Below are 12,033 nucleotides of genomic sequence, written 5' to 3'. Positions count from 1 at the left end.
CTGAGCCGACGGTCAATTTGAACATTTTTCTAAATGTTTTCCACATTTTCATTTGTTTTTGATTTGCAATGCCTTCTGGGACGTTCATCATCTTCGACATCCTCACGACCATCACTAAATCTTTTGTGACTCTCAAACACATATGCAGGTGACATACAATCTACCCCTTTAAGCCTTAGAAAGATTTGGTGGACGTTTTGTTCCATTTAACTAACAAAATTTAATTTTTAAGTTAAGACGTTGCTCTAATTTTGAAATAAGTATTTTTACGATACACAGGAAAAACACAACTTCTTTGAATGATGTGTGACAGCAAACTATCTGCAAGAGGGGTGAAACCATTTTGGGATAGTCCAAGGTCAATGTTCCCCCACTCCCTTTGGTTTGTTTTTGTGCGCGCGTGCTCTTGCCAGTCCTACTCCTAGATATAACTCAGAAATTAAATCTGGTAATCACTATTCTTCATGTCTGGGTTGAGATTTAGCTGTGCACAGCTTTGAAGGTCTTATGCTGGGCATACACTCTACAATTATCTGTCAGATATCTTTCCAATCTGTCTGGTGGGAAGGAAAATCTTGCCCGTTTTCTAGTGTTTGGGAGCAAATTTCTATTGTTATTTGCTCCCATATATTACCAGGTTTTCACATGGGCGCCGAGAGGGATGGGGGAGCGGGTACAGTTTGCCCGGGCTTGCTAGAGGGGCCTGGCGTCGCCCCCCCCCTCACAGCAGCTCAGCACACAGCTTGTGCTGGGCTGCAGTGCGAGACTGCTCACGGCTGCTGCAGCAGCCGGAGCAGTCTCCTATGGCTGTAGGGGTGAGCAATCGCACTGATCGCGCCCCCCCCCCTGCTTAGCGACGCTGTAAAAGTGATTTCTTTTTTTGTCAAGGGGGTATGGCCACACCTCCTCCGATTAAGCCACGCCCCCTCCTTTACCTGGACCCGGACGGGCTCTCTACGGCCCTGGGTTTTCATTCCAATCAGACAGATATCTGACAGATAATTGTATACTGTATGCCCAGCATTGGACATCGTGGGAAACACCTGACACAAGTTGAATTTGATGGTTATAAAAACTTGTATGAACTACACACATTGTATAAACATAAAGGCATTTATCTACTGCATTCGCCATATCCATACGGTGGTGTAAGAGGGATGTGACCACATTGTATAAATGAAAATACATAGAAACTATTTTTTCCCCTCCATTTATAATGGGCCTTGGCAAACAATAGCGGTGCTGTGAAGTTTCATGTCACAGCATACCTTGCCAGCTACCAGCAGGCAGAGCACACTGGGGCTTGTAGTAGTTTTACAACACATGGAGAGCCACCAGTTGTCCATTCCTGCCTTATACAGTGTGGTCACACACCTCATTCACCAAAGCTATAAATATATGGTAAAAAAATTATAATTGCGGAACACATTTATGCAACACTGTAAATTGACTGCCTGTAAAGATTTAATGTTCCCATGTTTTATATGCATAGTTTATATGACAAAAAAAGGGATACAATATAACATGTTGCCCACGTGTGTTAGCCTGGAGAGACAGATGTCATTGCAGAAACATCATTATAATAGTACCTTTCAAAACAGGATCCACTAGTCACCTGCTCCACACAACTACTACCAGCTTGGTGAAGGCTGTGTTCACCCTTGTGACTATTTCAGTAGTGGCCTCCATTCTACATAACATCTAGCACAAGAGAGAGAAATATTCCTAGATGTAGTCAAAAGGTCCACAGTGTCGACATTCATAACAATGTCACCACAATGACAACAGTTATGATGTCGATATTGTTAAAATGTCAACAGGCAATGTGTTGACATGTGAAATATCAATATTAGGGTTAGGCTTAGGCACTAGAGGAAGGGGTAGGGATAGAGGCATACTTGCCTACTATCTGGCTGCCCCTTCCGGGAGGCAGCAGCCAGATCAGCATGACTGGGGGGGTGAGGCCAGCAAACGGGGCGGGGCCGGCCAGACGAGGTTTTGCGGGCGGTGCGGAGCCACGCAATCTTGTCATTTTGGCCCCGCCCCTGCTACACACTGCCGATATTACAGGCAGTGTGAAGCAGGGGGCGGGGCTAAAATGACGTGACTCCGCGTGAATCGCGTCACCGCCCCCCCACCCCTGCTGCTGGGGTATTACATGTAATTGCGGGGGGATAGGAGGGAGTCGGCGGCAGCCGGGAGGCTTGCCTGTCTTCCCCGGAGGTCGGGAGCGGCACCCAATTTTCGTGAGGCTCCCGACCAAATCGGGAGGGTAGGCAAATATGGATAGAGGGGAATTACTTACCGTAACATCGGAGAAAGACGCCTCTGTCCAGAAGTCACATGTTCACTGGGACCTGGAAACCACGCAGGAGCTGCTGCAGCTGTCAGGTGCCGGTAAGTCACTGCTGGGACACCAGAGACGATATGTCAATATTCTAACATGTCAACATGTCATCACTGTCTATATGATGAATATCAATATGGTCAGTGTCGACTTGATGAGTGTTGGTGTATCATACCCATATATTCCACTAAAATATAGTAGGTTTCTACAGCTTCAAGAAGGTGATCAAAAAAGATCTCCAATGTTTACTTAATCTTTCGATCAAAACCATGTCCTGGGCACCTGAATTTATAGTCTAAAGCTGGGTACACACTGTGCCGACAGATTCGCCAATGGACGGATCTGCCGACACAGCAGCCGATCAAGTAAGCTATACAGACATACCGATTGGCCACTCGATGTGTGTTCCCTGATATCACAACTGGGTAGGCATTTGAATTTGCTTCCAGTTGAGCTGTCAGTCACCGGCGGTCCCTGCAGCAAGTGTACGAGCGATCAGCTAACCTCCCGTACACACAGCCAGATGCGCCAATATACCTGCATATATATCGTCCATCTGCTGTGCCGCAGAGCAGATGCGATATGTCTGTGAACGATTGTACACACCCGCCATTGTGCTGGCGATAGATCGGACGTTCAATTGAACAGTCAATATATTGCCCAGTGTGTGCCCAGCTTTAGCCTTGAGGGACGCCGACCACTTTATGGGGCAGATGTACTAAACTCTGGAAAGTGATAAATTGGAGAGTGATAAACTACCAGTCACTCAGCTCCTAACTGTCATTTTTCAAACACATCCTGTAAGATGACAGGAGCTGAGTGGCTGGCAGTTTATCACTCTCCAATTTTTCACTTTTAAGAGCTTAGTACATCTCCCCTCCTATATCTGTTGTATAGAGTTTTTTTTTTTTTTACAAGTTTATTGGAGTTTAAACATGTTTTCAATTCTGACTGAAACCAAGGGAATTTGCATTTGCTAATATTTTAGATTTATGATCTTGGGTTTTACCAAAGTGAAATAAGGTGATCATTAGTGTGAAATATATCAAAATAGAGAAAACCTGTCTTCTATAATATCATGTGCATTCTATGATAAATAGGGAGTAAAAACTGTTCTGAGAAATAGCATATTTTCAATGCCATTGTTAGAATATTTTACAGTCTCTACAGACTATGAAAGAGTTAAGGCTGACATATATTCCCAGGCACCCAGTAGCACTAAAACACAAATGAACACTGATGCTGTGAAATGACAGGCGAGAAAGGCCACAGCTAATGCATTCAAGAGACAATGACGTGATTTGATTCCCCAGGATCCATACATACTGCTGTTATTTAGAAGGCTTTTGCTGCCCCAGGCAAAAGCAATCAAACTGGCGGCAGCGCCCTCCCAGATCCTTGTTCCCTTTAATTGGAGACACAGCCCGGGATGCCCGCAGGCAACTGACAGTGTTTAAATGCTGCGTGTGCTGCAGAGGAATGTTCTAGAGAACAAAGCCGTGCACGCTCCTTTGTGTTCTTGTTTTATTAGATTTTTTTCCCTTCAGTAGTGTGTGAAGGAGGATGAAAGGGTGCGAGAGTCATTATTACACTGACATGTAAGAGGATCAGGCGCTCTTTCTCCTTTTTCTCTGTGTACATATGTTCATACATGCAGTATATCGTGTGATATTTGTACCAGCCAACAGCACATCCGCCTCAGACCTCTGGCACACATAACACCTTTAGCATTATGTCTGCTTCCTTCCTCCCACTCCTCTGGTTGTGTACAACTTTGGTCTAAATTGTAGTGTACTTGCTGGGTAGTAATTGTCAGCTTATAAATACATACTGTTGTGCATATGTTCATAGTATTGTATCTGTGAAATGAATTAAATATATCACAGATGAAGTGCTTTTTAGCAAGGCATAGAAAGCATGCTTCTCTCTTTGAGGTAAGCTGTTCCAATATTCCCTACATTAGTACAACCATTATGTATTAACTAAGTGTGATTTGTTTTCAGTCAGCAAATGATGAGAATGTGAACGTGGAATAAGGCTGAGTTTATGCCTCCCAGGCCCTAGCTTTCTTGCGTTCATTAACGCTCTGATTATAAGACAGTGGTGGTGCTCTGTGTTTGTAATTCAAAAGATTTGTATTGTACATTAGTTTAAAATAAATACCATTCTTTGGCCAGTCCTGGCCTCTGCTCTTTCATGGCTGACAATAGTCTACCCTCAGTAGTTGTCAGCTTATGTAACATTTTCATATGCTTCCTAATTAAGTAGGATAGAAGGTGTACACACCAACAACCATTGCAAGTAGACGGCTCCACGCCCACACGGCATACAGTGCAAGATATAAAGAGACATTTTCATCGCTATATACATTTCTAAATACAAGACCTTATTCTTACATTGCAGAACATTCTATATAAGGGACAGGGAATGTGAATATCTCCTTTTAATTCTGAGTTGTGACAGAATGGAGTGAGCAAGATGTATATCTCAAATTATTGCCACAGCATCAGAAAAATATAAGGCAGTATACAATTTACTTCAACATCTAAATATATTGTATGGTTTAGTTCCTCGTGGATGATTTAAACAAGTTTGTTCTATTACAATAATGTTAGACTTTGAGGAACTTCCTTTCTGTCCTGTTTTGTTTGTTTTTATGTGTAAAATAAAATCTACAATCTTACATCCATTTCATATGGATTTGTTATGGGTCCTGCGAACTTTAAATTACCACTTTAGACTAATTCCCTTATATGAACTTGATTCCTAATAACCTTAACTTCCCATACCATTTTCAGACATTGGGTCAATTCACGAAGCAGTGAAAAGGGTGGAGAAGTGTGCCAGTGGAGCATTTACCCATGGTACCAATCAGCTCCTAACTATTATTTTCTAGAATGTACTTGATAAATACAACCTCAAAGCTGATTGGTTGCCATGGGCAACTTCTACACTGGCACACTTCTCCACTCTCTTCACTGCTTCTAGAACCTCATAGTCTGGCTAATTTGTAAATTTGCAGTGAAGTTCTGTAGTATCATCCCTTGTCTGTCCATGGACATTTAAGCTAGCCATAAATACTATGAAATTAGCAGCTAAATCTGCCCATATAGCAGTGTGTGTGGAACCAAGTCATCATTACCAGATGTGTTGATAAAAATATGATCAAAACACCATTATTGCCCCACGTGCAGAATAGTAAAATCATATTCAATTTGGCCTCTCATTGTCCTTAAACAGGAAATCTGGTGTGCATGGGAAATATTTATAAAGACTTGTTAGGCGAAAACAAATCTTCACTTCAAATAGGTTACTGAAAGTTTCACATTTGTAACTTTGTAATATAATACTTTATAATGGGTTTGATTGCGTCTTGGCTCTAACTATGTGGAGTTTGTATATTTTTCCTGTGCCTGCATGGGTTTCCTCCCACAATCCAAAAATATACTGGTAGGATAATTGCCTCCTTACAGAAAATAAACCCTAGTGTGTATTTGTGTGTACATCTGATGGTGACTATTGATTGCAAACTTTACTTATAGTGGGTACACACTATAGCGATATATCTGCAGATGATGGTCGTTCATACACACTGAACGACCATCATCTGCATGCTGCAGCGGTCGGACTGGGGGCGGGTAGGGGCGTGGCCTAATAGTGGAAGGCGTGGCCACGCCACCTTAAAACCCATTTGAGGCGCTGAGGGGGGGGGGGGGGCGCTATGTGCGCCTCAGCCTGGCGCACAGCCAATGGGTGGCGCGATCAGCATGATCGATCCCCCCCTTTGGAATAGGAGACTGCTCGGGCTGCTGCTTTAACAGCCTCGGACAGTCTCCCAGTGCAGCCCAGCACGCTGCTATTCATGGGGAGCTGTGCCGGATCCGAGTAAGTATTACCCACTCGCAGGTCCCCCCACTCAGCGCCCGTGTGTACGGACGATCAGCTGATCAACCATACACACTTGCCGATGGACAGATATGTCTGCAGACCAATGCGATAAGTCTGTGAACGATGTTCACAGACATATCGTCTGTACACACTGGCCGACGGGGGCACGATATATTGGCCGATCAATTGATCGCCCAATGTATCGTCCAGTGTGTATCCAGCATAAGACAGGGACTGATGTGTATGGCCAAGTGTTTGCTGTAAAACGAACACGTGTACATTATATATAACTGGTAATTGATAAAAAAAAAAAAAAATTCTAGTGGACTTTTAATGTGTCTAGAACATTTTATACTCTGCTATTCTGAAATCACCAGATCCAGTGGCTTTGCTAACATGCTTGGGGCTGTACAAGGTGTAGTGATAAAGTACAGATCTACAGACTGAGATTATAAGGGAAAAAACACCATCTGGAGGTCTAATTGTTAGTTCAGTACAAACCTTGATAACCCCAAAGCAAACAAATCCAGTCCTGCTGATCTATATCTGTACGGAAAAAAAAAAAAACCTTAATCTGGCTGCCAAAGTCTCACAGCTGTGTATGGCAGGTATTCTGTCTTCACTTGAAACTGGAGTATGTGTGAGTAGAGGCAGGGGTGTATTAAGATAGGAGGGGGCCCGTGTGCAGTCTCTGGGGCTCCACTCTACCCGGTGGCCGGCAGCGCACTGAGCGCAACAGTAGACTCTCGGCACTAGTATACTCTAGCCCTGTGCCAGAGTCTACTGCACATATGCCGATCACCGGGTAAATGGCACAGCAGCCTTTTTCCCAGCATTTTCTTTCTACTGCACATGTGCAAAATGCCAGGAAAATGGCGACTGCTCCATTTTGCCATTGATTTGTACAGTGCTGCTGCCGCCGCCGTGGGACTCCGGAGAGGTAAGTATTGAAGAAATGGGTTCAGGGTGTGCAGTGTGGGCTTCCCTGGACCCAGGAACCCATGTGCACCGCACACCCTGCACCCATTATACATACACCAATGTCTATAGGGCAACTGTGGATCTAGTCCTTGCAGTTTGGTGTGTGTTGGGATTTCATATAACAAATAACTACTATTTGTGTCACTAACCTTACAAATCAGACTTAATAGTGCATTTAAAACTTTACATTTTAAACCTTTAAAACACACACATGATAAATAGAAGAGCGTCTGTCTAGTGGAGCAGGCAGATTGCTTCAGAAATGGTTCCCATGTTATTTTTACATGTATTTACTGTAGTGAGTGAGATTGTCCACATTAGCAACTTATCAGAAAGTATGCATGACATAAGTAAACCATCTGTAAAATACTGCTGACTGGGTCTCTATTAATCCCTGTGCCATCCCAGGTTTGCTGTACAGGTGGACAGCAATGAAACAAAAGGCACCACGGTCTATGAAGACCTGTAGCAGCCATATCACCAGAGATTAGTTTTCTTATCTATTTAATAAATACTACCACTGTTGGTGGTTTTCGCAGAATATCGCCTTCAGTAGCTATATCAGGATGGCAATAGCGGGTGGCGATAAAAAAAAATAATTATATATTACTAAAATAAAATACACTTTTTTCCTATTTTCTTCACTTTATTTTTTTTTTACTGGAAATCCAGGGTCCTAGTGCAGATATAATAAGCAGTCACAAGCAAGTACAAATTGCAGAAAAAAAAACTACAAAGGGACCAGACCTACTGCTAACAACCATTGGCGTGTGTAGCTAATACTTAAGTACACACTGGCTGATATATTGGCAGTTGAACGGCCGATATATCACGTGTGTATTGGCCAGTGTGTACAGACAATATGTCTGTGAATGATGTCGTTCACAGACCTATCGCATCGCATCGGCTGTGCAGCACAGCCGATGCCTTGTATATCTGCACATACACTACCGTTCAAAAGTTTAGGTCACTTAGTGCTTTTCTTTCAAAAATAAGGAAATTTCTGTTTTTTCAATGAAGATAACATTCAATTAATCAGAAATATACTCTATACATTGTTAATGTGGTACATGACTATCTAGCTGCAAACGTCTGGTTTTTAAAGGAATATCTACATCGGTGTAGAGAGGCCCATTTCCAGCAACCATCACTCCAGTGTTCTAATGGTACATTGTGTTTGCTAAGCGCGTTAGAAGACTAATGGATGATTAGAAAACCCTTGTGCAATTATGTTAGCACAGCTGAAAAAGGGTTTGCTCGTTAGAGAAGCTATAAAACTGGCCTTCCTTTGAGCTAGTTGAGTATCTGGAGCATCACATTTGTGGGTTCGATTATACTCTCCAAATGGCCAGAAAAAGAGAACTTTCATGTGAAACTCGACAGTATATTCTTGTTTTTAGAAATTAAGGCTATTCCATGCCAGAAATTGCCAAGAAACTGAACATTTCCTACAACTGTGTGTACTACTCCCTTCAGAGAACAGCACAAACAGGCTCTAATCAGAGTAGAAAGAGAAGTGGGAGGCCCCGCTGCACAACTGTGCAAGAAGACAAGTACATTAGAGTCTCTAGTTTGAGAAATAGATGCCTCACAAGTTCACAACTGGCAGCTTCATTAAATGGTACCCGCAAAACGCCAGTGTCAGTGTCTACAGTGAAGAGGCGACTCCGGTATGCTGGCCTTCCAGGCAGAGTGGCAAAGATAAACCAATATCTGAGACTGGCCAATAAAAGGAATAGATTAATATGGACAAAAGAATACACACATTGGACAGAGGCAGATTAGTAAAAAGTGTTATGGACAGACAAATCGAAGTTTGAGGTGTTTGGATCACACAGAAGAACATTTGTGAGACGCAGAACAAGTGAAAAGATGCTGGAAGAGTGCCTGACGCCATCTATCAAGCATGGTGGAGGTAATGTGATGGTCTGGGGCTGCTTTGGTGCTGGGAAAGTGGGAGATTTGTACAAGGTAAAAGGGATTTTGAATAAGGAAGGCTATCACTCCATTTTGCAATGCCATGCCATACCCTGTGGACAGCGCTTGATTGGAGCCAATTTCCTCCTCCAACAGGACAATGACCCAAAGCACACCTCCAAATTATGCAAGAACTATTTAGGGAAGAAGCAGGCAGCTCGCAAGCAGGTCGATGTTTGCCCCCTGCGCATGCGCGATACCCAGCCAGCGTCGGGCGCTCCGTCGCTACGGGTCTCACACCACAACGGGGCGGCTGTCGATTGTGATTGAAAGCTCGCCCCGTTTTGGAGGCGGGCAGGGGGGGTGGCTACACAAACGGATGTGTTCCCAAAGGAACACCTGCTGTTTGTGGGAGGCGCCACTGACATCACCAGTTATGTCAGTGGTGAACTTCCTGCTCTAATCTGCTCTATTTAGAGCAGGAAGCTCACGGGGGCTTGCGAGAATGAGACCCTACCACAAGGGTCTCGTCGCAAGTCCCGATGGTCGCGACCATCACCTGGCCGCTCGCAAAAACTGTGGGTGGTCAGCCACAGCTTAGCGAGCGGCCAGGAGGCCGGCTCCGTAAAAAAAAAGAAACATGCCCTGATTCAGAGCAAGCGCTCTGAAAGAGCGTCTGGCTCTGAATCAGGGCCTCTGTCTGTAATGGAATGGCTAGCACAGTCACCAGATCTCAACCCCATTGAGCTGTTGTGGGAGCAGCTTGACCGCATGGTACGCAAGAAGTGCCCATCAGGCCAATCCAACTTGTGGGAGGTGCTTCAAGAAGCGTGGGGTGAAATTTCTTCAGATTACCTTAACAAATTAACAGCTAGAATGCCGAAGGTCTGCAATGCTGTAATTGCTGCAAAAGGAGCATTCTTTGACGAAAGCAAAGTTTGAAGGACAAAATTATTATTCAAATAAAAATCATTATTTCTAACCTTGCCAATGTCTTGACTATATGTTCTATTCATTTTGCAACTCATTTGATAAATAGAAGTCAGTTTTCATGTAAAACACAAAATTGTCTGGGTGACCCCAAACTTTTGAACGGTAGTGTATGTTGCTGTGTGTACTAACGATCAGCCGACCGCCCGGATACTTGCTGCAGAAGCCGTCGGTGACTGACACCTCAACTGGATGGACACATGTAAATGCCCGCCCATTTGTGACATCAGTCATGACACATCGGGCCGACGATCGGTAAGTTTGTATGCACTTAGCAATCATCAGATAAGACAGCAGGCCTGGTGTGTACCCAGCTTTACATCGTCCTGAGAGAAGCTATAGAGAGCTATTCTTTCCTCCGAGCCAGGTCATTCCCATTGAGGACTATGGGGACAGCAGCAGGTGAATTCAAGGATTTTGCAGAGAAAAAAAGGATACTTGTTTTTTAATGCATATCCAATAAAAATGTGGTTTTATACATAGTGTCATTTGAGCGCACCTAATAAAACTGATTCTCCTTTCCTTTCCTTTCTGAATCTTGAAATCAAGGATTTCTCTGCTGTTTACCTTGTAGTTAATTGTGAGAAGATGAGATAACCCTTGCTTCTGGAGCTTCATAAATTGACCCCTTTATATGCAATTAGTGTACATGGAAAGGTGAAATAGTAGATATATTTTTACTGGTGACATGTTCACTGAGCTACGATTTTATCATTTGTGTTGTGTGAATCACTTTATGAAATTTATACTAAATTTAGCAGGGTGAATTGTCCAGTAAATGAACAGTTAAGGAAATTTTCATAATTAAAGGGATGGTGTAATTAGCAGATACAACATAAAAACTATTTTGTGATATGTGCCATCATTATTACTATACACTTTTAAAATACATTTTTGGTTTAAAGATTCGAGGAATAGTGAGAATTTTACAACCACAAACATGGGAGGTGTAGAAATGACCAGTGAATAAACGCACAATGCTAGCAAATGAACAGACAAGTCCAGTAAATGTTCATTCAGTGGCTGATTCACCCTACATAATGTAATGTGGATCTCTAGTCTGTAAGATGTCCCATGTAAGCAAAAAGGCAGTGATCCCGGACGCTTCCCGCAGTAGAGAGGCTGCTGAGCTCACACCAGCATGCAAGCAGTTAAGTTCTTCAAGCAGGAGACAGCCTTTGAGACTGCTCATGCCTGCCTGTAGTGTGCAATCACGTTATCTAGGCTGGATTTGTCAGGCCTGGAGCAGTCGCTGCTGCTTTACATTGTAGCAGCTCCCAGTCGTCGTCGTCGTCAGCAGCAGAAGAAGAAGAAGCAGCAGCGCCGCCGCCGCCGCCTGACACCGCGCACTGGGCGCTGCTCCCTCCCCAGCCGCCGGCACCATGGACCCCAAAACGTAAGAGTGATCCCCGCGGGAAGCTGCTGGATTTCTGTCTGGTTATTACTGGCGTGCTCTCTGCGCTCTCCGGCTGTACTTGTTGCCATGGAATAATATGTGTGTATGTGACACTAGCCTGAGAGGGGCCACTCGCTTTCCCTGAGAGCCCACAACCCCGCTCCCTGCCGAGAACCTGCCACAGGGAGAGCGCAGGCTGGATGTGCAGGATTACACGGAGAGTGCGCTGCGCTGTGTGTGAGCTCCTCTCCCCCCGGCTCTGGCTTCTGCGCTCTCGGATTTATTGCCTCCAATTTCTCTTTCGGACTGTGGATTCCTTTGTGGATTATTGCGGCCGCCTGTGACCTGCCCGTGCCGGGCTCTGCGGGTGAGTAAGGACGCCCGGATGCCGGAGAGGGGCGCACCTGCCGAGCCTAGGTGTGCGTGTGTGTTACCCTGGCTGTGCCTCGTCCCCCGCTATGTGATGTGCCATGTAGCACGGGTCTCCCAGGCGGAGCGGGGAGAAGGCTGCGGC

General features: G+C 44.4%; 1 protein-coding gene across 8 annotated transcripts in view; it reads left to right on the top strand.

Moving 5' to 3' along the window:
• Window positions 1-12,033, top strand: part of FBRSL1 (fibrosin like 1) — a 581,862-nt gene that overhangs the window by 485,548 nt on the left and 84,281 nt on the right. The window lies entirely within an intron of this gene.

This window comes from Taudactylus pleione, unplaced genomic scaffold (genome assembly GCF_031769625.1).
Source record: "Taudactylus pleione unplaced genomic scaffold, aTauple2 ptg000191l, whole genome shotgun sequence".
Taxonomy (NCBI): domain Eukaryota; kingdom Metazoa; phylum Chordata; class Amphibia; order Anura; family Myobatrachidae; genus Taudactylus; species Taudactylus pleione.
The sequence above is the reverse complement of the archived record's forward strand: the minus strand, read 5'-3'. Positions and strand labels throughout refer to the sequence as shown.